At 40.1% G+C, this 25496-nt stretch overlaps 1 pseudogene; it reads right to left on the bottom strand.

The window, feature by feature from the left end:
* The window catches only part of LOC138834983 (Golgi to ER traffic protein 4 homolog pseudogene), a 29420-nt pseudogene extending 25948 nt beyond the window's left edge, over nt 1-3472 (bottom strand).
* Nucleotides 3473-25496: the final 22024 nt, after the last annotated feature.

The raw sequence follows: 25496 nt of genomic DNA, 5'->3' as shown, positions 1-25496 counted from the left end.
CACTTAATACTTTTTCTCTTCCAAGCCCACCAGTTGTTGTTGTTGATGATGATGATGATGACAAGGACTTGCTGTGAAGCTCAGGGTGCTATTAAACTTACAATACCCTTGGGTACTGGGATTACAGGTATGTGTACCATACTTGACTTTACTCAGTAACTCTACTTATAACATTTTTCTGAAAGAAATTTATTCAAATTCAAGAAAATACTATGGCTTAAAGTTGTTCACACAAATTTTCAAGTGTACAAAATGTAAATAATATAAGTGGATATAGTACTATGCTACCACATGGTAATTCCAGCCAAAACTCAGGAACCTGACACAAGAGAATAAGGATTTGAGGTAAGCCTTGTCTACAATGTAGGACTTCTTCTATAAAGGAAAAAAAGTATAAATATTAATCTACTAGGAAATATATAATATGTTAAATTTATATAATGGAACAAATAGATCATTGTTAATGAAAATAAAATGGCTTTTACTAGAAATGAGGAATCAAATGTGCTCACTGTGTAGGTGAGTTAGAAAGTTCTTACCAAAAGCTACATACTTTTCTTGTTTTCTATTCTTCCAAAATTGTTTGCTTTCCAGAATCATGCCTTATCTTTCCTTGCTGGTTTCTTTAGCTTATTTCATACATGCCCACAGGGTCTTCAACTATCATTTATTTATGTGAAGAGCTTGCAAATATCTCTCTTCAGTCCAAACTCCTGGTATGCACCTCTGTTCCATATATTCAACTACCATAAATACTTGTGAAAGAAAGAGTAATCCTGTCTTTCTATTACTGGATATTAATGTGTCAGTAAACTTTAGGAAAATAAAGGAATAACATCAATAAATATAACTGATTATTGTAATAGTAATGTTAAACATTACTACAATGCTGATTTTCTGAGCAATTTAATATAAAGCTCAAGGAAAGCAACGTTTTTGAGTGCTGATATTGGAGTTTAACCTCAAGACCTTACCTTCTCACTTATGCATTTTCCCTCAAGGGCGGTGTTTTACTCTTGAACCACAGATTCCCTTCCAAATTTATTTGGGGGATTATTTAGAGATAAGAAACTCATGGTCTTTCCTTCTTGGGCTGGATTTAAACCTGGATCTCAATTCTCTGAGTAGATAGAATTACCAGTGTGTGCTAACAATGTCCAGTTTCAAGGAGAGGGCAAGTTTCTGATTTCAAGCTCCAGTAATAGCACAAAAACAAAAACAAAAGTTATGACATATAAATATACTGATAAACTAGGAACCCAAACAAATCAAATGTGGGTATCTAGATGGGCGAAAGACTTAATAGCATTATTATCACTATTACCTTTCCTAGCATTTTGAATAACCTGAAATTATGGATTAAAGTCATAGCTTAGTTGGTAAAGTACTAGGTAAAGAGCAACAACATCAAACACCAAGTACAAGTCTCAGTCTCAAACTTTAAATGAAATCTGAAATGATTTTTTCCTTAAATGAAAATTGACCATAGGAAACCCCTGATACCTAAATGTATGGTCAAAGAAGAAAATTGGAAAATGTTCAGGAAGACAGAATTTTAAATCTCAGTGATTACCATATGGACAGTAGATCAGACCATGTGTAACTTCATACTACATGCAGTGGGCTACGTTAAGGACTTAAAATTTGTACACATTTACACTCCTCAAAAAAAAACAAACAAACACAACTTACCAGGACACTGGGGATTCACATATGTACTTCTAGCTCAGTGCTCTGCTACTTGAGCCACAAACTCCATTTTCAGCATTTTTGGTGTTTAGTTGGAGATAGGAGTCTCACAGGTTTTCCTCCCCTGGCTGGCTTTGAAACAAAATCCTCAGCTCTTTGCCTACTGAGTAGATAGGATTACAAGCTTGAACTGATACTCTTATTTTTCTATTCTATTCTTCTTTTGCTTTTCTATTTAAGAATCATTTCGTTAAGTGGCAAAAAAATCCTGCTTTTGAACACAGCAGAGAAAATCAATGAAAATAGAAGCTGTATCTGAATAGATCAATAAATGGATATATATTTTAAAAGACGTATCAAAATACAAAATAACAAAACAGAGAAGAAACCAGTTGCCAATAACCAAAACAAATGAGTACTTTATCAGAAATCCTACCGTTATAAAATTTAAAAGTACAGTAATAAACAACTTCAGATGATTTATTCAAAGATGAAACCTATCAAACCTACTTAAGGAAGAACGAAAAAAAATGGAATCTACACAAATTTTCTAAATTTACATTTAAATGCATTTCAATCTATAAAACTCTAGGTACTGATGAATTTATTATTGACTTTTCCTAAAACTTTGAAGAGATCATTTTGATTCTACAAAAATATTTCCTTAGAAAGTGAGGAAATACTATTTGCCCTCTTAAAAGTTTCTCGTAAAAATATCTGGCTGAATTTTGTCTGGAATTATACTCTATGTACTGAGCAGTTAAGGAAAATTGTTTCAGGACATTGAGTCTTCTAATCATTAAGTACTTGATCGTTCATTTACTTAGTCCTTATTTTTTTGTATAACATTTGAAAGGTTTTATAAAATCCATTAAAGATAAACTTCTGAATTGGAAAACCTTTTGGAGGGAATTTACTCAAAGCAGAATGATATATTTTAGGCATCTCAGTATTTAGAGCTGTGAGTATGAACTCCATGAACAGTATAACTTGTCTTTAAGGAAGTTTTTAATACATAGAGCATAACTAAGAAAAATTGTAGGTGATAGAGTAACTAAGGGAGGCCAGGACGTGGCCAACTGCCTCCATAGGAAGACAAAAGCTTGGGATGTACCCTGAGGGACAATGCTCCTGTCCTGTTCTGTCCTGTCGAGCTACTTGTCATGTATTGGGTACCTGCACAGGGAGGGCTGGAACTGCTCTCACAGCACCATGAACGTGGTTAGCTTGCTGCCATCCAAGGCCAGCAGCAGAAATCAGATGAAGTGGAGCAGGGATTGGATGGAGGGCGGCCCGTGCTTGATGGATGTTGCTTCTGTGCATACATGATGAAGACCACAGACCTGGTTTTGTTTTCCAATAGAGAAACTGCAGCACTGCCTGAGCCACAAGTATGTCCACTTGCCATGGAAGCTTTGGGCCGTGGAGTCCTCCACCAGCATGTTGGCGCAGCCCTCACCGTCTGTGGAGTGTAGAAAGTAGTATCAAGATTCCCAGTAGTTCGGCTCTTTCCACAGGGTCAGGGCCCAAAATGGAAGGAGCTAAGGATGGCCCCATTTCCAGGAACCCCAACTGGAACACTTCAGGGCTCTGGAGAAGGGGTCCATCAACTGAACATCCTAGCCAGACACTCCATCCATTTCTGCCATCTACATCTATTTCAGGGACTCCAACACCAGCATGGACAGCTCTGCTGTGTTTTTTTGCTGGCCATGAAGGAAGAACAGCAGTATGCTCCTGAGCACATGAGCTCTTGGGCCTCAGCGGGCTTGCTCTGGGACATGTACCTGAAGAAGATGGTCCAGTACATTTGGTGTGCCCCATACTGGCCGCCTTTCTCCATGCAGCTTAACTTGCATGTGATTGTGGGCTTCATTGTGAGAGCCTTCCTGCTCCACCATCGCTGCTGCCAATGTGGCCCAAGTAGTATAATCTTTAGAAGGACTAGGACAAAGCCTGAGAATATTATTGCAAGAAATTGGGGTACATCAAAAAGAGGGTGGGGAAAGGGTAGACAAATGAAGGGAGGAAGGGGCAGAATGTAGTCAAGCTCATTGGGAGAAAGTGAGGGAACAGAAGATGTTGTATGAAAGGAAATGTTCTCATCTGACTTATGCAAATGAAATCCCTCTACACAACCTCTTTAAAATAACTATAATCAGCAGGGCACAGGCCACTCAGGCCTGTAATCTTAGCTACACAGGAAGCTGAGATCTGAGGGTCTCAGTTCAAAGCCAGCCAGGGCAGGAAACTCCATGTCACCCTTATCTCCAATAAACCACTAAAAAACAGGAAGTGGCGCTCTGGCTCAAGTGGTAGAGTGCTCATCTTGAGTGCAACAGCTGAGGGATAATGCCCAATCCCAGAGTTCAAACCCCATGCCTGACAATAAATAAATAAATAAATAAATAAATAAATAAATAAATAAATAAATAAATAAATAAATAAATAAATAAATAAAACTAAATTTGCTAAAAAGGAATTCATTGCCTATACTGCAAAACTAAGAAATAAAAGGGAATGGTGGGTCAGAGGGGGGTGTGATTATTGTAGGTGTGGCACAAATCAATATGCACTGTATTCATAAACTGCTTTTGTTATATGGCAACTCCTTTGTACAACTACTGAAAGATAATTGACAAATAAAAATAATAATTGAATAGATGTAAAATAAGATACAGGAGAAAGAAATGGTTGATAGATACTTCTGATATGGAACAGGGCTTCCTATTACATTGGGACCCTATAGAAGAACTCTACTGTTTTTGTAATATTTCAGAATAAGATGAGATTCATAAAGCATAGTTCATTATGATTTTTCAAAAATAATTTAAGTAGTTGTTAATAACCCAACAATACTAAATTCCTATATTATCTACATGAACAAATGTAATTTATTATCATGGTTTGAAAGAAAAATCTATGGAAACACTTTTATTTTTGGTAAGACATGAAGCTTGACCTCTGGGCCTGGGCACTACCCCTCAGCTCTTCAGCTCAAGGCAAGCACCTTACCACTTGAGCCACATAGCCATTTCTGGTTTTCTGGTGGTTAATTAGAAATAAGAGTCTCATGCACTTGCCTGCCCAGGCTGGCTTTGAAGCGCAATCTTCTGATCTCAGCACCTTGACTAGCTAGGATTACAGGTGAGGGCCACCGATGCCTGGATAAAATTCTTAATTCCAATTAATAAGCAGAAACCCAGAACTTGAGGCTTTGCTTAAAAGGGGGAGTGCAGGTAGAAAGTGTAAAGCAAATACTAGCAGAGAGGCAAGCAGAGAAAGAGAGAGAAAGAGAGGGAAGGAGAGAAAAAGCGAGAGTAAGAGAGAGGGAGGGAGAGAGAGAGAAAAATGTAAAAACAAGAAGCAACCATGGGAGGAGACAGGCAAAAGAGTGTAATGAAAGTGAATATTATGAAAATAAGTAGTATGAAAATAGGAAAATATAATGGAGTCCATTATTTTGTACAATAATAAGACAATATATCTAAAAGAAATTATTTAGACAGTGATGAGGACATATTAGCTGGTGGGGAAGATATTATTTACATTCACTTAGGCCCCAAACACAATCTCTGAAGATGCTCCTGTTCTATCCGGGCCAATGAAGTGGCCACTGCCAGTTTTTGCAGCAAAAAAAGAAAAATGTCATTCTGAGAAACAATGAGAGATAATGGCCAGACACAAGTGCCAGGCCCTGGGTTTTGTTCTCAGATTTGAAAAAAAAACTATTTAATCTTATTTAGTTTATGACTTACTTCACAGAAGAAATAAATGTATTCACTCATTCATGGATGCACATATTGATACATTTTCGGGCTCATTTGAGAAAATTTACTATGAAAAAGCGTAACAGAAGTCACATACTGATGGTTCATGCTTGTAATCCAAGCCACTCAGGAGGCTGAGATTTGAGGATCATGGTTTGCAGCCAGTTGGTGCAAAACCGTCTATAAGTCTCTTATCCCAACCAGTAAAAGACCAACCAGCAAAAAAACTATAGCAGTGTCTCAAGCAGTAGAATGTTAGCCAAGAGCTATAAAGCTACAGGGCAGCACCCAGTTACTGAGTTCATGTCCCAGCAGAACTGGCAGAAAAAAAATGAACTCGAATTCAAAACAGCTTTATTAGGTTCAAAATAGTTCATAATCATTGAGAATAATTTGCTATTTGGGGCCAAACAAAACAATCATTTTTCTACTAATGACACAGAATAAAACACTCCTTAATTAGTTCTAAATCATGTAGGATTTCAGTATGTGGAACTGTACCTTTTCTAATGATAGCAGAAAACTGTATGTATTATATCCCAGGACTGTAAAACATATAAAATTAGATTTGTGCTCCATGGACAAAGTTTCATGATTCATAAAAGAGTATCTTCACAGTACTTAAAGTTTTTATATACTCTACACTGATCCTTTTTCCATACTGTATTATTATTGAGCACAACATAATTGTTAGTAAGCCTTGCCTTTACATTGGAAAATTCCCAATGCTGAACTTTCTAAACTTTCCTTTCTTTTATAAAGCAAATAAAACTATGATGGTATGTGAATATCATCAGTAGAAAAGTAAGTGAATGCCACCTCTACAATGCTCTGGACCTGCTTGATCATCTCACCAAGCTGCAGTTCTGTGTTCTTTCAGGCATCCTTTCAGGCTGATTGATCTTCTCCTTAGTGCCCAGGTTAGGGTGCCCAGTAACTTCCCTCCAGTCTCCAAGGTTAGCTCGTGGTTGTTTCTTCATTGCAGAAAATAGATTTCTGTATTCTACAAAAAAATAAATGTGATTGGGTCAAGCCTCTACTGTCATAAAGATTTTATTGTACATTAGTCCATATTTCCTCAGAGAATTCCTTAAATATTCAATTAATGGGAGGAAGGGGCTTGGAGGGAGGGAGGGAAAAGAAGGCACTATACAAAAGGAAATGTATTCATTATCTGACTCATGTAATTTAATCCCTCTTTACATTCTCTTTATAATACCAATGTAGACATGGCCACATATTCACCTAACAAAACTAATATGTTACACATATTGAGAAGACAGTATACTCCCAAATAAAGTGTACTTAAATCATTTGCAAAGCCACTCCGGCCCCTTTGCCTCTGCCACTCCTAGTCCTTTTGTCCAAGATGGGGTGCCAAAGGCATTGCCTCCTGGGCTCCAAGACCGCTGCTGTGAGGGTCTGTGGGCCACAGGTCAGCATCTCCAACACCAAATTTGCAAAATGGGGCGGGTCAGCGCAGCTTGTTATGGCCCACAATTCTGCTGCAGTGTGAAAAGGAGGAGGGCTGTACATGAGGCCTCTGGTTCCAAGCACCCTGCTAAGGCTAGAGTCCTTGGAAAGCCATACAGCAGCAGGGGGCAGCCACCAGGCTGTGAACCTCCAAGCTGGCAGTGGAGACCAGACAGCAAGGCCTCAGGGACCTGGGCACCTTGGCTCATCGCACCACGCCTTGCCCATTGCCTCGACCTTGCAGCTACTGCCTGAGGTCTGGTCTTTGGGCCCTGCCCAGCAGCTGGGAGTACCAGATGCTACTCAGCAGCCTGAGCCCCCCGCTGCCAGCTGAGCCCCCAAGGACTGGATTCTCCACCAGGTCAAGTGCCTCAGGGAGACAGTCAGTGGCTGTACACATGCCGACCTCATCTGGATGGCCTGTGTGAATTTCTGGCTGCCTGCAGGATGAGCAACAGGCCTGTCAGAAAATCCCGGACTGCCAGCGGCTGCCCTAAGCCCCTTCGCTCAAGGTGGAGCCCATGCACCTGCGCTTCAGGGACAATGGAGACGATGGCAGGCAAGGAGATGCAGCAGCAGCACCACTGCTACCTCCATGCAGCCGACAGAGCCCCCAGGGCTGCCCGTGACATCAACCCCCTGGGCTGTCTGCTCCTGAACTGAGGCTGCCCATACAAGCAGTGCTCACTTTCCTCTATGTATGCCCTGCCCCTGCCCAATCCCCAGGTGTCACTGCCTCCTCTGCCACCTTTGCCCTGGACACTCAGCTGCCATAAGGGCCCCTCATAGAGTTCATAGTGGTTGAGGGCGCTTTTGCAGGACAGCCCCCAGGAAAGAGTGATAGGAGACTTGAGTCTGTGGAAAAAGGTATTCCGCACATATTTTGATAGAATATGAAATCAGATGAAAACAAAAATTATCAAATTTTAAAAAAGAAATTAACCAGGCATCAATGGCTCACAGCTTTTATCCAAGCTCCTCAGAAGACTGAGAGCTGAGGATCAAGAGTGGAAGCCAGCTTGGGTAGGAAAGTCCCTGAGATTCTTATCTCCAATTATCTACAAACAACAGCAGCAGCAGCAGCAGCAGCAGCAAAACCCCACAAGTAAAGCTGTGGCTCAAAATGATAAAGTGTTAGCCCTGGGCATGAAGCTCCAGGACAATGCCCAGGCCCAGAATTCAAGCTTGATGATCCCCCTTCCCCAACAACAACTACAACAACAATAACAAAAATAAAAATTAAAAAAAATATTCCAGTGACATCCTCTAGACCAACTATATGTTAAACATCTTGCATAGTATCCACATGCTCACTAGGAGTGTGCTGTAATATTCTAGGACAGGCTCAACAAACATGTTTTGTAAAGAGTGGGCCATATGGTCTTCAATAATAACTACTCAAATTTGCCTTGCATCATGAGAACATACAAAAATTGGATGAGGCTATGTTCAAATACAACTTTATTTATAAAACTGGGAGGGTCTCACGTTTGATTACAATATTCGGATTCTTGATTTTAGGTTACAAACACCAGTCCATAGCCAAGATCCAGAATATTCCAGTAGTTTGTTTCATTTATTTATATTAATTACAGAAGATGTAATAATGTAATTTTAAAAAAGAAAGCACTCAATTGCAATACAATATGTTATATTTGATCACCTGAACTGAAAAACTCATCTACTTACAATAGTCAATTGCTAGATTTTTCAGATTTACTAAAAGTAATTTGTAAAGATCTTAAGGTAAACAAAAAAATCTAGGAAACGTTACTCTGACATATTATGAAATATATCCCTAACTCGGTTCTACTTTTCAATAACTTAGAGCAAATTGGGGAATCCATCCAAGAGAGCGAAATTCTGAAGAAAGACTTGTCTTCTACACACTGCACTGCAGCTCCTGGATAAGAAACCAGGGATCACCAAATATCCACACTGCTTTTCACACTGTAATTCCCTCTCAACAGACTACCAGCACATAGAAGAATTTTCACCAGAACCTGAGTGCCTCACTTCTTCTGTGTATTTATATGCACTATTCTAAGGCTTGAAGTCAAAACCTTGGTTCTGTCCCAGAGCTTTTCACTGTAGGCTAGCCCTATACCTCTTCCAGCTTTCTTTGGCAGTGAATTGGAGATGAGAGTCTCACAGACTTTCCTGCCCAGGCTGACTTTGAACTGAGATCCTCAGATCTCAGCTTCCAATTAAAGGTATAATTAAAGGCATGAGCTACCGGTGCCCAATAAACTGCCCTACTTTTCTTGATTGTTTTTATTTTGTTTGAGATCAGGACTTGAATTAAATATTTGACACGTTTTCTCACTAGGTATCACTCTGCCACTTGAGCCATATATCCAGCAATCATTATTTTGAATAGCTGGAAATCATCAAATTTTCTTAATATGGTCTGTACAATTACTGTTGTTCTAAAACTCATCCTAATCAAAAAAGTCTTATTTATGGACCCTAGAGGTCATCTGAACAAATTCTCATAATATTGCTTGTAATTGCTTATCACTTTAGGAACATGATTTCTTAAATTATTGTTTTACATAGCAGAGTTGTCATTAAACAAAGCAGTTTATGAATACAATATGCCTTGATCAATGCCACCACTTTCAACATTCTCATTAATCCCTCCCCTTCACAAACATTCCCTCACTCTTCTCAATTAATGGTAGGATATTTACTGGAATCCTCTCTACATTTTCCCCTTTTCCTCCTCTTCATTCTCCAACCTTTCCTCCCTTCACCCTACTTTTGACTACCTATGACCCTATGATCCAGCAACTCTACTCCTGGGGATTTACCCAAAAGATTACAAACCAGGATATAATAAAGCTTTCAGCACAACCATGCTTAGTGAATCAGCCCAAATGCCCCTCAAGAGAGAAATTAATCAAGAAAATGATGAATATTGACCATTTGTAACTCTCATATCTCATTTTTTCTGCTGGTATCCCATTGACATTGTATAGTCTCTGTACTGCAGTGAGCAACACGTAGAAACTGAGGTAAAAGATTTTCAGTGTTATCTGTTAGCCATGGATTCCTTGATGTGAGTTCTCTGCTCACTCTCGTTGTCTGTTCATGCCGTTGAGTGCTAATAAAAATCACATGCATTTTTCTTCCTTTTCAATTCTTTCAAAGCCTAAAAAACTTTTTCTCTTTTGAGTAACTAATTTTAAAGAGAATATCACCATCTGCCACCTCTCCGTGGCCTTGAAATTAAATGTTCAAATGGGACAATGGCTTTTTGGTGGGAGAGGGGAATTTTGTATTCAGAGGGTTTTGTATTCAGAAGATCTGTGCTTTCTAGACAGGACTTAGGTAGTACAACAGCTAGCAGTCAACTCCTTTTGACATACTTCTAGACATTTTGTTTATTTGAGGTCTTGAGCTTTTTGCCCAGGGCTGATCCTAGATTGATTGAGACCTGGCTACCTATGCCTGCCACATAAGTAGCTAGGATTACACATGTGAACCATTATGGCCAGCTCATTTTTTTGAGATGGGTGTCTTAGCAGTTTTTTCTCTGGCCTGGCCTCAGACCATGATCCTGTTTTATTTCTGCTTCCCAATCAGGTGGTATTACAGATGTGGGATACTATACTTAATGCACTTGACACCTTCGTAACTAAAATTTCTTCTAAAATTCCAAGCAGGATGTAAGATTTTTCATACTCATTATATGTAACCATGAAGAATACTAAATAAGACATAATAAAGGGGTTATAATTTAGATTATTTTAGTCACAGTGATAAAAATATCTGAACACTTTTTAAAATTTTTTGGAAAGTAGTATCTTGTAGGACCAAATAATGCATCTAACTGTGTTCTCAAGCATCTTTTATTTAATAGGATTCCATCTACTTGGTGCCATTGGTGGTTCATCACTCCCAGGTGTTCTACAACCTCTATTCTCTCATAGAATTTGCTTTCAATATCATCTGTGAAGGTGTTCAGCTAAAGCAACAACTGGCTATCAAAGCCCACTGATTGCTATCCATTCGTTGTAGTGCATCTCCATTCAAAAACTCCTAAAACGCATGCCCAAGGAGCACAAACACCTACATCCTGAATGGAAAACTGTCCCATTGAGTGGATTTCCCCCTAGCAGATGCAATGCTCACAACATTAATCACTGTGAGCAGCATTTTTCTACCTTTTCCATGTCCCATAAGGATGCTGCTTGGAGTGGAGATTCTGGCCATTACACATTTGTGAAAAGGAGGACATATGTCAAACAGACTGAAATGTTTGAGGGTGTACAAAAATAGAGGGATGCTACAAGTCATTGGAACAAATATCAGGACCCCTCTCTGGCCAGGAGTTCCTCTGAGAGTCAGTTGGGAGAGCTTTGCAAGTTTCTAAACTACCCTGAGAGCTCATGGAAACAATATCCTGGGAAACAGAAATGATGTACTCCAGACAGACTCTTTATGCCCTTAAGGAGTGTCACAAATATACAGCGCTTCTCTGTTCCTTGGAGCACTGTCAAGACCCTAGGGAAGCTTGGATAACTCCAACTTCTATACTAATGTGAAAACTGCACAAGGCCAACCTTCTTTTGTTGTGCTTAGTAATTGTACTCTTTTATCCAGGAAAGATCTGGCATTTCCTATGCAGACATCTGAGGGGAGCATAAACAAGTGTTAGGTGTTTTGTTACTAAAGCTTGCATAGATTTTTTTTGGGGGGGTCCGGTCATGGGGCCTGAACTCTGGGCCTGGGCGCTGTCCCTCAGCTGTTCAGCTCAAGGCTAGCACTCTACTACTTGAGCCACAGTGCCACTTCTGGCTTTTATTTTTTGCTTATGTGGTGCTGAGGAATCGAACTCAGGGCCTCATGCATGCAAGGCAAGCGTTCTACCACTGAGCCACCTTCCCAGCCCAAGATAAGTTTTTTTTAATGTGTTGATTCTGGGGTTTTAACTCAGGGCCTCAGCATTGAGTTTCTTTTTCCCCAAGGCTACTACTAAAATTGGAGCACAAATCTCTTGAAATTTCCTGCCAAACAAACTCCATAACTAAGATAGGTAGAAATGCAAGCATGAGTCACTTAAGTATTATATCATGTACTCAAGTTAGAATGTGACAGGGAATAACAAAAATATCTATTGATACTATTATCTTTGATGATGAAGCCATTCTCCTTCTCCTTTTCCTCAAAGCCTGAGAGGTCATTTAAAGTAATGACATGGCTCCTTTATCTTCAGCATTTCTAAGGGTATGTACACTGCCCACAAACAACTAGTTTCATATTCAATTATATACACACAAAATGAAATATCATGGAAAAGCAACACATATCTATTTGCAAAAAGCTAAAATGACTTCTTCCTTGTTCTCTTACTCAAAAGATCATTTGCCATGAAATAGATTGTCCTTGAAAAAATCGTGTTAAGTATGTCAGGGTTAGAGAGACAAAGACATATGTCTTCTCTCTGTGGAAGTTAGATCTAAATTATAAACATTCATGAAAAAACATATTCAGGGTCCTAGGCATACATACAAGCTGAATAAATTCTGGTATACTCATGGAAGATTGAAAGAGTGTAACTCCTTTAAACAACTCAGAGTTTAACAAACTGAATACCAGGAGGCTGAAACATGTGTTCCATATGTGGAGAGTGGGAGGAGGTCAAGGGGTAGAGGATGGTGATTGGAGGGACAGAAGGTGGGTAACCAAACACAGTCCTAATAGTCAATGTATATGCGTGAATATAAAACCAGGTAACTTGAGAACATAGAGATGGGGTTGGGAGATATGTGGGAGAAGGATGAATGCAATGACATTGATCAAGATGCATTGTATTCAAAAAGTGACATGCTGTCAGTAAAAGTCCTTTGTAAAAGCAATTAAATAAGAAAGTCTTATAAAAAGTAAGTCACACCCCATGTCTACTGGCTCAATTTGCCTCCTCCAAGTGATCTGTGAAAAAAGCTCAGCTGCTTTCAGATAATTACCTCAAGTTTCTTCAGGAGGAATTTCATTTGCACTGCGGAACTCAGAGAGTGCTCAGGCCACATCTCTGTGATTTCACCTTCCAAGTCATTCATCCAGGTCATCATTTCTGTGACTCTCGATGGAAATTTCTCCATCAGAAGCCGCAACAACAGAATGATTTCCCCTTAATTTCTGCAGTTGACAAGTCAGGATATCACAAAAGAATTCTCATTTGATAAAAGGTCTTGCTACCATAATTATGCAGGTTACCCACAAACCCAACACAACATTTAACCTTAAAATACATGACCCGCCCTTCCCACACCCAGTAATGATATAAAACTTTTACATAATGTAGCACAGTACCAGATACTATGAGAAAAATGTAAATCTTATTTTGCCCTTAAGAAAGCTCTCATTTGAGGTCAGTGAAGTAACTAAGACCTAGCTTAAGTGGTGCCACAGAAAAATAGTGTCAATAAAAATTGTTGAATTGGAAAAAAATATTTTAGAATATTTGTGGGCTAACAATCAAATGCTGATTCAAATACCAAGATCTCCCTGTATCAGTTGAAGCACTGGTGGGCTTTGGAGAAAGCATCCCTAACATCAAACCCAGACCTTCCAACTACACAGGCTACAGCAGAAAGGGAGTCAGGGCAGAATCCTAGCCATAGCCTTCCTTTTCTTAGATTCTCTATAGCACATGCTCAGGCTAATTTGGCACCATGAATATGTGTTCTTGCACACTGTGTACTCACCTAAACACAAATCCTCCCACATAATTAGGATCTCATGAGAATTTAGATGGGAGCCCACTTATCTCAAATATGGACATGAGATAATGACCTATGAACTTGGTTAGACACTGACCAGGAAGATGGAGATCTGGAGGTGAAGCTGAAGAATCCCTTGAACAAGACCTCTTTGTAGCAGGTGAAGTGCTATTTGAGGAGGGTGGCACAATCCCCAGATTCAAACCCATAACCAAGTCTATAGAGGCCAGGAAGGGACATGGGACAAACACCAAGCCCTAGCCTTCCTTCTCTTAGTCCCACTGTAACACATTATCAGGTAAATCTGGCAACAGGTAAATGAGAACCTGTGTGCGTGTGTGTGCGTGCGTGCGTACGCACACACGCACACACACACACACACACACACACACACACACACACACACAAACTTCACGCATGATTCTGTACACTCTGGAGGATAGAGCACCCCTTACCTCAAAACAGGGGCTTCCTGAGGGTAGCACATCACTACAGTCAGTGTATGAAAAGTTTGGTGAAGGCAGTAGACTCAATGGCTCCAACCCCATCGCCACTCTCAGTTGACACACTGGACGCAAGCAATCCCCAGTTATGCCTGAGAAGAAAGCCCAGGTTGTCAAACAGCCCCCACCTTCCTTCTCAAGTGGACTCCTAAGCATACATTCATTCCTATCTGAAGCTACATGTGTACAACTGCGTAACCCTTCATCGTGCCTCAGCAACCACACCAGGGGAAGGGCCATCTTACCTCAAAATGGGGCCTCAAGGCACTTGGGCACATGTGTTCCAGCAAGATGGAGATCTGAAGAGGTCTTTGAACACTAGTTCCCTCCAGCAGTTGAGAGACCACTTGGGGGTGGGTGGCAGTGTTAATGGCTCCAGTACTACAACCACCAGTGAATGTGTGAGCCCTGCACTACAGGTTTTAGTAAGGTGGACTCTAATCCCCAGCCTTCCTTCTCTGGTGACTGCCACAGCCTATGTCCAGACCAACCTTGTACCACATGCATGTGCATGTGCGTGTGTATACTTAAGTGTGCATTTCATGGACATCCTTTCACCCACGCATGTTGAGAGAACAGAGGCTTGGAGAACAGGGTTGAGGGACTGAGGGCAGTGGGAGGAGAGTGGGCAAGGTGGCAGGGGAGCTGGGGAGGCTGTGGAAGGTAGGGGTGGGGAAATAGGAAGGACCGGGTAGAAGGGACAGGTCCACTAAACCCACTTAACTCAAAATAGGGTCTTCCCAGGATGGATCCCACAGGGAACCGGAGCTGAGGGATGAGGGAAGATACTCACCTAAATCTTTGTTTTCCAAGAATGATAAGTGCAGTACTGACATTAGACAAAAAAGCCTAAGCCAGGAGGTGAAGTGGGGAAGACTTACTCTAGGCCTTCCTTCTCTGGCAGCTCTCACAGACCTTGTTCAAGAAATTTGGCACCACTTCCAAGCATGCTATGGGAATGCCTTGTGCATGAGCAGATGTCCACACATGCCCACATGCATGCATCTGTTCCCATGGGAAGATGAGTAGAACTGGGAGAAGGGAGGGGAAGAGGAGCTTGGATGAGGGATGGAGATGAAAGTTGGGATAAGGTGTGGTACCAAAGTGGGAGGTAAGGTTGGGGTCAGAAGTGAGGGTGAGGGTTGGGCTGGAAGGGGACTGAGGAGTGGAGCTAGAAGTAGTAGTAAGTTTGAGGCCCGATGTGGGGTGAGAGGTGGATCTAAGAGTGAGGGTGAGGGATGAAGCCAGAAATGAATGTGAGGAATGGAAGCAGAAGTGTGGATGAGGTGTGGGACCTAAGTTGGATGTGTGAGTGGGACCAGAATTGGTGTTGAGGTTGGGGCTAGAAGTAGGATGAAGGGTGCATCAGAGCATGGTTGTGAGGGGTGAGGTTGGAAGTGTGGGTAGGTTGATAACAGAAGTAGGATGAAGGGTGGATCCGATATGGTGATGGATGAGGTCAGAAATGGGGGGTGAATAGTGGAGTCGTAAGTGGGGTGTGGGTGGATACAATACTGGGAATGAGGGGTGAAGCTGTAAGTGAGGGTTGGGGTTACAGTGGGGGTGAGGAAGTGAGGTGAGTGGTGGATCCAAGAGTGGGGTGAGGGTTGGAGCTGAAAGTAGGGGTAAGGATCTGGCCCAGAAAAGGCGGTGAGGATTTGGTCAGGTAGGGAGACAGGCCCACTTACCTGGAATCAGAGTCATCATGGGATGTGTCCAGCACCTAGGGCCACACAAGAGGAAGGTGGAGATCTGCCTCACTTGAAGCCCTAGAGTCCCTCTAGTACCACATCTCAGAAGCAGGAGGTAGCAACAGCTTCCCCACCTCCAGCCCTACAACTGTCAGCAGATGCCAGGAGACCTAGGAACCTCAAACTACAGTAGCCTCTGTCTATGGTGACTGTATTGCCAATGTGCAGGTCAGTTGGGCATCACGTACATGCATTCAGATGTACATGCACACACATTCCCCTCACCTACGAATGTTGGGGTGGCCTTGAGTCCAGAGGGACAGGGTGGGGCAGGATACAAGGTAGGCGGAGGGGGAAGGAACACGGTGGGTGTGGGCCAGGCTGTGAGGAGGGGAAGTCAACTGGAGGATAGTGGAGCCTAGCAAAAGGATATGGTTCCAAGAAGAGGTTTGGGCCCACTCAACTAGAAAGAGAGTTGTGTTGGGATGGCTTCCATAGTGTAAAGAAGGAGCAGTGGAGGACTTGGAGGGGACTTGATGGATGGTGGAGCTTACCTAGAATCTGGGTTGTCCAGGAACATTTCCCGGGAGAACCATTCTGGTGAGTGTATTGCCTATGTTCTGGCCAAGCATTCATCTCATATAAGCATGAGCACACATTCCCACATCCATGAATGTTAAGGTGACCTGGGAGGAGGACAGAAGGAGCAAACAGAGTGGTCCTGGGGTGAGGGAAGGAATGAGGATAGGAGTAGACAAAGCAATGTTGGATAGGTGTCTTTCCAATGTAGATGAGAGGGGTCAGAAAGAGGGGTTGGGCTCACTTCACTAGAAACAAGGGTTTATGAGGATGGCTGCAGCAGGGGGCCAGCGGCAGAGTGATGGGTGGGGAAGAAGAGGATGACAGGTTGTCTCCATGGTGTTGCCTTTATATGGTGCAGCACTGGTTGGGAATGGACATGATTAAAACTTTCATCACTTTTTAAAAAAAATAATCAATAGATTTTTAAGTTTCCAGTTTTAAATTTCCAATTTTCCATGCAGTTAGGAAGTTGAGATGATGCAAAGAAGTCTCAAAACTGTATGTCATTTAGTTTTGGTGTGTCTATGGGGGTGCCAGTCTGATGTTATTCTTCTCTAGGCTAGGACTCTAGCATTTGCTATAGTTTTACTTTCAGATCTTTTGATTATGCATAAGAGAAAAGAAATATCTCTCTTTCCTGCCTGGTCTAGTTTCAAACTACAATTCTCAGCTCTCAGGCTCTTGAATAGTCAGTATTACAGGCATTAACCACTGCCGCCCAGCTGTGTTACCTACATTTAAATCATATGGTATGCTGAGTGTTATCCACTCATTAATTTGTGCAACAGTGCTGCCAAAAATAAATAGTAAAAAAAAAAACAAGATATAACTGAGATTTTCCTAAACCAAAAAAAAAAAAAATAATGACCCATAATATGCTCAATTTAAGTGATGAATTAAAAATTATGCAGCTGTTGAAAAGCAACATATATTTGGTCATTATGAGAAAAATGATTCAAATAGCCAGAGTAATCAAGATACAGAGAATAAGCAAGGTGCGTGGGGGGGGGGGGCGTTGGTTGTGAGGTTTGAATTTGGCCTGGGTGCTCTCCCCTAACACTTCTGCTTAAGGCTGGTGCTCTACCACTTGCGTCACAGCGTCACTTCTGATTTTTTAGTGGTTAATTGGAGATAAGAGTTTCAAAATCTTCCCTGCTCAGGCTGGCTTTGTACCTCTATCCTCATATCTAAGCCTCCTGAGTAGCTAGAATTACAAGCATTATTTCCCAGTGCTGACCTGTTGTGGGTTTTTTTTAATTTATTTTTATTGTGAAAATACTGTACAGAGGGGTTATAATTACATGGGCAAGATAATGAGTACATTTCTTATCAAGCATTGCAGCCTCCTCCTTTGTTTCCCCTTCCCATCCCTTCCCACCTTCCTCCTGGCCCCCCATCCTCCCCGCTACCCCCCCCCCCCGCAACCAAAGTTGTAAAGTTCGTTTTTGACATAACAACTTGTATATCTCATTGTTGCAATGGGTCCACCTGTATCCCTATTTAAACGATTTATTTTCCCCTTCCCCTCCACAAATTATACCGACATCAAATACAGTGAAAGCAGGGGTTATACTGTGGGAGAAGGACATACAAACAACAAAGAAATAATCTTATAAATGTGTTAAAAACAATCGCATGAAAGAAAAAAATAACATGTGAATACATACCTTAGGGTTCATTTCCCTAACATCACCTTATCTGAACTTTTCTGCTTGACTCAGACATATGCTAGATATTGCAAATACGGGAAACCATGGGATCTGTTTCTTTGGGCCTGGCTTACTTCACTTAATATATTTTTTCCAAGTCTTTCCATTTCCTAACAAATGGAGCAATGTCATTCTTTCTGATGGAGGCATAGAATTCCATTGGGTATATATACCACATTTTCTTGGGAGGAGGATCACAAAATCCTGTTGTGTTTTTTTGAGCAGTGTAAATATGTACAATTTTTAAGTTTTTAATGTAGCCCACTTCATTTAGCATCAAGGTACAGATGCTCTGATCAACTGTCTACATGGTAATCACTGAATTTTTAAATTCTGACTTCCTGAACATTTTCAGGATTTCTCTTTTGAATCATACATTTAGGTGTCAGATGATTCCTATGGTCATTTTTTCATTTAAGAAAAATCATTTCTGATTTTATTTAAAGTCTAAGACTGGAACTTGAACTCGGTAATTGATTCTGTTGCTCATTAACTAGTCCCTTACCACGTGAGCTATCCATTTAACCTCTAATTTCAGGTTTTTCAAAAAACCAGAAAAGATAATAGGAGCATTGTAACTTCAAGAGCAGCCTGAGCTACATGGCAAGTCCCTGCCAAACACACACACACACACACACACACACACACACACACACACACACACACACACACACACACACAAAGAGCTGGTGAGTTTGGAGGAGGGGAAAGTGTTATTAATAGCAGTGATACCAGCATAAAAAATTTAGTGTGTATGTGTGTGTGTGTGTGTGTGTGTGTGTGTGTGTGTGTGTGTGTGTGTGTGTGTGTGCTGATCCTAGGACTTGAAATCAGTGCCTGGGCACTATTCCTGCAGTTTATGCTCAAGTCTAGCCCTCTACCACTTGAAGAAAACCTCCCCCTCACCTTTTTGGAGGTCATAGGAGATGAATCTCATTTACTTTCTTCTCCAGGCTGACTTAGCACCTAGATCCTGAGGTCTCAGCCTCTTTTCTAAGTAGGATTAGAGAAGTGAGCCTGTAGTGGGTGTTGTATTACTCTTAAGTAATATGGTAAACATCATGCCAGTTTATACTCTTTCAAGCAGAGGTTGAGTGTTTCACACAGACCTAAGACACAACCCACTCCATATCTGATGACATCCAGATCTCATAATACGATGAGATAAGTTTTGTTATGCTAACTTTACTTATGAAGAATTTGAGGTCCAGAGAGTTTAGTTAAATTTGAGTCCCCAGTTTGTATATAGTGGAGCCTGTATTAAAGCTCAATTAGGTTTGTTTATTTCAGAAAACATTGAACCAGCATGTATTCTAGTCAGCATGTGTTCTAGCAAGTGCTGCTCTTTGTAAGTACTATTTTCTGCCTGATAGATGAACTTTCTCCTGTATGTATGACTTATTCCTCACTCTTTAACTTTGCACCACTCTCATAAGCTAGGTAAAGTACAAGTGATGAGAAGAGCCATTTTGAACAGGAAACTGATAATGGGGTTTGAGCTTGGTATCACATACATATGATTTTCTTTCATTTGACTCAAGCCTCCAGTATTATATTTGTCTGATTTTCTTTTGTATTGTTATTATAAATGTAATTTATACAGATTGTAATCATATAATTCAGGTAATGGATATATTTCTTTTTTAATTTTTATTTATTTTTTATTGTGAAAATAATGTACAGAGGGGTGAAAATTACATGGGCAATATAATGAGTACATTTCTTATCAAGCATTGTAGTCTCCTCCTTTGTTTCCCCTTCCCATCACTTTCCAGCCTCCCCCTACTCGCCCCTCCCAATCCTCTCCCCCCCACCAAAGTTGTAAAGTTCGTTTTGGACATGACAACTTGTATTTGCACTGTTGCAACGGGTCCACGTGTATCCTTATTTAAACGACTTGTTTTTCCCCTTCCCCTCCACAAATTATACCGATATCAAATACAGTGAAAGCAGGGTTTATATTGTAGGGGAGAGACATACAAAGCAACAAGGAAATAATTGTAAAATTGCATTAGAAACAAATGCATGAAATAAAAAAAAACATTTAAAATACATATTTTAGGGTTCATTTTCCTAACATCACCTTATCTGACCTGTTCAGCTTGACTCATATATATACTAGATATTGCAAATAAGGGAAATCATGGGACCTATGTTTCTTTGGGCTTGGCTTACTTCACTTAATTTAATTTTTTCCGAGTCATTCCATTTCCTAACAAATGGGGCAATGTCATTCTTTCTGATGGAGGCATAGAATTCCATTGTGTATATATAACACATTTTCTTGATCCATTCATCTACTGAGGGGCATCTGTGTTGGTTCCAGATCTTAGATATGGTAAATAATGCTGCAATAAACATGGTTGTGTTGGTAGCTTTAGTGTGGTCTTGTTTGTAAATATTTGGGTAAATGCCAAAAAGTGGGACTGCTGGGTCATAGGGGAGCTCAATGTGGAGTATTTTGAGGATCTTCGATACTACTTTCCAAAGTGGTTGAACAAGTTTATACTCCCAACAACAATGCAGTAAGGTTCCCTTTTGTCAATATGCCCTCCAGCATCTGTTGTTATTAGAGTTATTGATTTTTGCAATTCTAACTGGGGGGAGTTGGAATATCAATGTTGTTTTGATTTGCATTTCTTTTATGGCTAGGGAGGTTGAGCATTTCTTCATGTGTCTATTGGCCATCCTTTTTTCTTCTTCAGAGAAGTTTCTCTTTAAGTCATTAACTCACTTATTTATTGGGCAGTTGTTTCTTTGAGGATTTGTTGTTGGAGGATTTAATTTTTTGTGTTACAAGTATATTTTAGATATGAGACCCCTGTCCATTGTATGGCTAGTGAAGTTCTTCTCCCAATCTGTGGGCTTTCTATTGATCTTGCTAGCTATGTCCTCTGCCATGCAGAAGCTCTGAAACTTCATGCAATCCCATTTGTCCAACCTTTATTTGATTTGTTGTGCTTCCGGGTCTCTATTAAGAACATTTTGGCCTGTGCCAAGGAGACCTAGGATTTCTCCTATTCCATCCTGTAATGTTTTCAGAGTGTCTGCTTTGAATCCGAGGTTTTTGATCCATTTGGAGTTGATTCTGGAGCAGGGTGATATATAAGGATCTAGCTTTAGTTTTCTACAAGTAGTTAACCAATTTTTCCAGCACCATTTACTGAAGAAGCTGTCTTTCTTCAATTCTATTTTTTTTAGCTCCCTTATCAAAGATTAGATAGCTATAAGTCTGTAGGTTCATTTCTGGGTTTTCAATTCTATTCCATTGGTCCTGAGGTCTGTTCTTGTGCCATTACCAAACTGTTTATTCATTTGGCTTTATAGTAGAGTTTGAATTTTGGTATTGATATTCCTCCAGCAGTGTTCTTTCCGTTGAGGAGCGTTTTTGCTATTCGGGGTCTTATTGTTCCGTATGAATTTTTGGATTGCCTCTTCTATTTCCTTGAGGAATGAGGTAGGAATTTTGGTAGGTATCTCCTTAAATTTGTAGATAGCCTTGGGAAGTATTGCCATTTTCACGATGTTAATCTTTCCAATCCTGGAGCATGGGAGTTTTTCCCATTTTCTAAGTTCTGTTTTGATTTCATTTTTCGAGTTTTTAAACTTTTCATCATAGAGGTCGTTCACTTCTTTGGTTAAGTTAATTCCTAAGTATTTTATTTTTTCTGGGGCTATTACAAATGGAGTTGCTTTCCTAACTTCAGCCCCACTTTTCTCATTGTTGGCATACAGAAAAGCCATTGATTTTTGAGGGTTAATTTTATACCCTGCTACTTTGTCAAAGTTTTCAATCAGCTTGAGTAATTTGGGAGTGGAGTCTATGGGATTCTTTAAATACATGATCATGTCATCTGCAAAGTAGGAGAGTTTTGTTTTTTTTTTCACTATTTGGATCACCTTTATGTGTGCATCTTGCCTTATTGCTGTAGCTAGGCATTCTAATACTAGGTGGGAAAGAAGTGGAGAGAATAGACATCATTGTCTTGTTCCTGCCTTAAGAGGAAATGGCTTTAGTTTTTCACCATTGATTATAATGCTGGCTGTAGGTTTGTCATATACAGCATTTATTGTATTGAGGCATGTTCCATGGATTCCTAATTTTTCCAAATCCTTCATCATACAGGGGTGTTGGATCTTGTCGAACGCTTTTTCTGCATCTATTAAAATAACCATGTGGTTCTTATTCTTGCTCCTGTTGATGTGATGAATAATATTAATTGATTTGTGTATATTGAACCAGGTTTGCATCCCTGAAATGAATCCTGTTTGATCATGGTGTATGATTTTTGGATGAATTGTTGACGTCAATTGGCCAAAATTTTGTTGAGAAGTTTTGCATCAATGTTCATCAAAGAAATGGGTCTATAATTCTCTTTCTTTGATGAGTCCCTGCCTGGTTTTGGGATAAGGGTCATGATGGCTTCATAGAATGTGTTCGGTAGTGAACTTTCTCTTTCGATTACATTGAAGAGTTGGAGGAGTATTGGTGTGAGCTCAGCTTTGAAGGCCTTGTAGAATTCCGCTGTAAAACCCTCTATTTCTCTACTTTTCTTAGCTGGGAGATCTCTTATTGCTGTTTCTATTTCAATGCTAAATATGGACCTGTTAAGATGGTTTAACTCCTCTTATTTTAGTATTGGCGTGTCAATATTTGCTAGGAAAAAGTCCATTTCTGCCAAGTTCTCAAAATTATTAGCATAAAGTTTTTTTTTGTTTTTTTTGTTTTTTTTTTTGGTTGGTCGTGGGCCTGAACTCTGGGCCTGGGCACTGTTCCTTAGCTCTTCAGCTCAAGGCTAGCGCTCTACCACTTGAGCCACAGCACCACTTCCGGCTTTTTTTCTTATGTGGTGCTGAGGAATCGAACCCAGGGCCTCATGCATGCAAGCAAGCACTCTACCACTGAGCCACCTTCCCAGCCCAGCATAAAGTTTTGAGAAGTATTCCCTTAAAATGTTCTGAATCTTGGTTTTTTCCGTGGTGATATTTTCATTCTCTTCTTTGAGTTTATTTATTTGGGTGTGTTCTCTTCTTTTTCTGATAAGATTTGCTAAGGATCTGTCAATTTTGTTAATATTTTTGAAGAACCAACTCTTTGTTTTGTTGATTCTTTGTATAGTTTTTTTTTTTGGATTCTAATTCATTTAATTCTGATTTAATTTTAATTATTTCTTTCCGTCTACTGGATTGGGGTTTATTTTGCTGCTCTCTTTCAAGAGGGTTCAGATGCCTCATTAAATTGTTGGTTTCAGATCTCTCCAATTTGTTGATGTAGGAACTCAGAGCTATAAACTTACCTCTGAGTTCTGCCTTTGCTGTGTCTCAGAGGAGCTGGTAATTTGTGTGCTCGTTTTTGTTCTACATCATGAACATTTGAATTTCCTTTCTAATCTCTTCCCTGACCCACTGGTGATTCAGCAGTGTGTTGTTCAGCCTCCATGTGTTCCCAGACTTTCTTTGGTGGCTTTTGGTGTTGAGTTCTAATTTTATTCCCTTGTGGTCTGAGCGAATGCACTGTAAAACTTCAATGTTTCTGAATTTGCACAAGTTTGCTTTGTGGCCTAAAATGTGGTCTATTTTAGAAAATCTTCCATGTGTTCCTGAGAAAAACGTGTATTCTGATGCTGCTGGGTTAAATATTTGGTAGATGTCTGTTAAATCTAGTTGATTTATGCAGTTGTTTAGATCTGCAGTTTCTTTGTTGAGTTTTTGCGGAGTTGATCTATCTAGTGGGGAGAGTGGTGTGTTAAAATTCTCAACTATTAATGTCTTTGGATCTATGTGGGAGTTGAGGGAATATAGTGTTTCTTGGATAAATTTGGGTGCTCCTTTGTTTGGCGAATAGATATTTAGAATTGTAATATCCTCCTGAAGGAGAGATCCCATAATTGGTAAGTAGTGACGTACTTTATCTCTTCTCACAAATTTTAATTTGAAGTCTATTATATCTGATATTAGGATTGCAACTGCCGTGTATATTTAGGGCCGTTTGCTTGGTAGATTGTGTTCCAGCCTTTAACATTGAAAATGTGTTTCTTTTTACGGGCAAGATGTGACTCCTGAAGGCAGCAGATAGAACGATCTTGCTTTTTAATCCCACTAGACAGTCTATGTCGCTCAATTGGAGAATTAAGTCCGTTAAGTTTGAGAGATAGGACTGAGATGTATTTGCCATGTTATCCACCTTTTTGGGGGCTGTGACAACTGTGTCTTTCCTATGATTCTTGGATTCTCAGTTTGGGTGCAGTTTCTTGGCATTTATTGTGGTTTTGTTGGTTTTCTATGTGTAGGACATCTTTAAGAAACTTTTGTAGTGCTGGTTTGGTGGAGATGTATTCTTTCAATTTTTCTTTGCTATGGAAGGCTTTTATTTGGCCTTCAGTTATGAAGGAGAGTTTATCTGGGTACAGTATTCTTGGTTGATAGTTGTTTTTCTTTAGGTCATGGCATACATCACTCCAAGGTCTTCTTGCTTTGTCGTTGCTGAGAAATCTGAGGTGATTCTAATTGGTTTCCCTTTATAGGTGATTAATCCTTTATCCTTGACTGCTTTAATGATCTTTCCTTGGTCTGAATTGATCCTGTGTGGATTATAATGTGAGGGTAGGATGTCCTAATCTGGTCAGGTCTATTTGGTGTTCTAAAAGCTTCTTGTATCTGAACAGGTCTATCTTTTTGCATTTTTGGGAAGTTATCTCCTAGGACCTGTTAAACAAATTTCCTACACCATTAACTTCTGTTTCTCAGTGCTCCTCTACACCCATTATCCTTAGATTAGGCCTTCTGATCGTGTCTTCCAAGTGTTGGATAGATCTATCATATTTCCTGGACTTGACTTGGATGGTTGTATGTTCTTTCTCTATAATATCTAGGCTGTCTTCAATCCCTGAGATTTGATATTCTGCATGGTCTAACCTGCTGTCCAGACATTCTACTTTGTTTTTTATTTCTTTTCCTTCTAGTTTGTCAGCTTTAGTGGTTTCAAATTCTTTGTTGAAGCTTTGTTTTAGATCTTGTATGAACTTCTTTACTTCCTTAATTTGGTGTTCAGTGTTTATTCTCAAATCACTTAGTTGATTGGTTATGGTTTCCTTGGACTCCCATTCCTTCTGTTTGGTTCCATTCAGCATTCCCTTTTTGGTCTCCCTGACTTCCTTCAGCTTTTTATTAATGGATTCCATGAATGCCTTTAGTGATCTTTGAGTATTCTCATCTTGCTCTCTCAATTCCTTTATTACTCTTTGCTTACCTTCCTCATGTTCACACCATTCCTGTAGTTCTCTTTGAGTGTTCACAGCCTGCTCACACCATTCCTGCCTTTCTTTTTGAGTATTCTCAAACTGCTCACACA

Source organism: Dipodomys merriami, unplaced genomic scaffold (genome assembly GCF_024711535.1).
Source record: "Dipodomys merriami isolate MVZ:Mamm:240054 unplaced genomic scaffold, mDipMer1.0.p SCAF_220, whole genome shotgun sequence".
Classification (NCBI taxonomy): Eukaryota; Metazoa; Chordata; class Mammalia; order Rodentia; family Heteromyidae; genus Dipodomys; species Dipodomys merriami.
The sequence above is the reverse complement of the archived record's forward strand: the minus strand, read 5'-3'. Positions and strand labels throughout refer to the sequence as shown.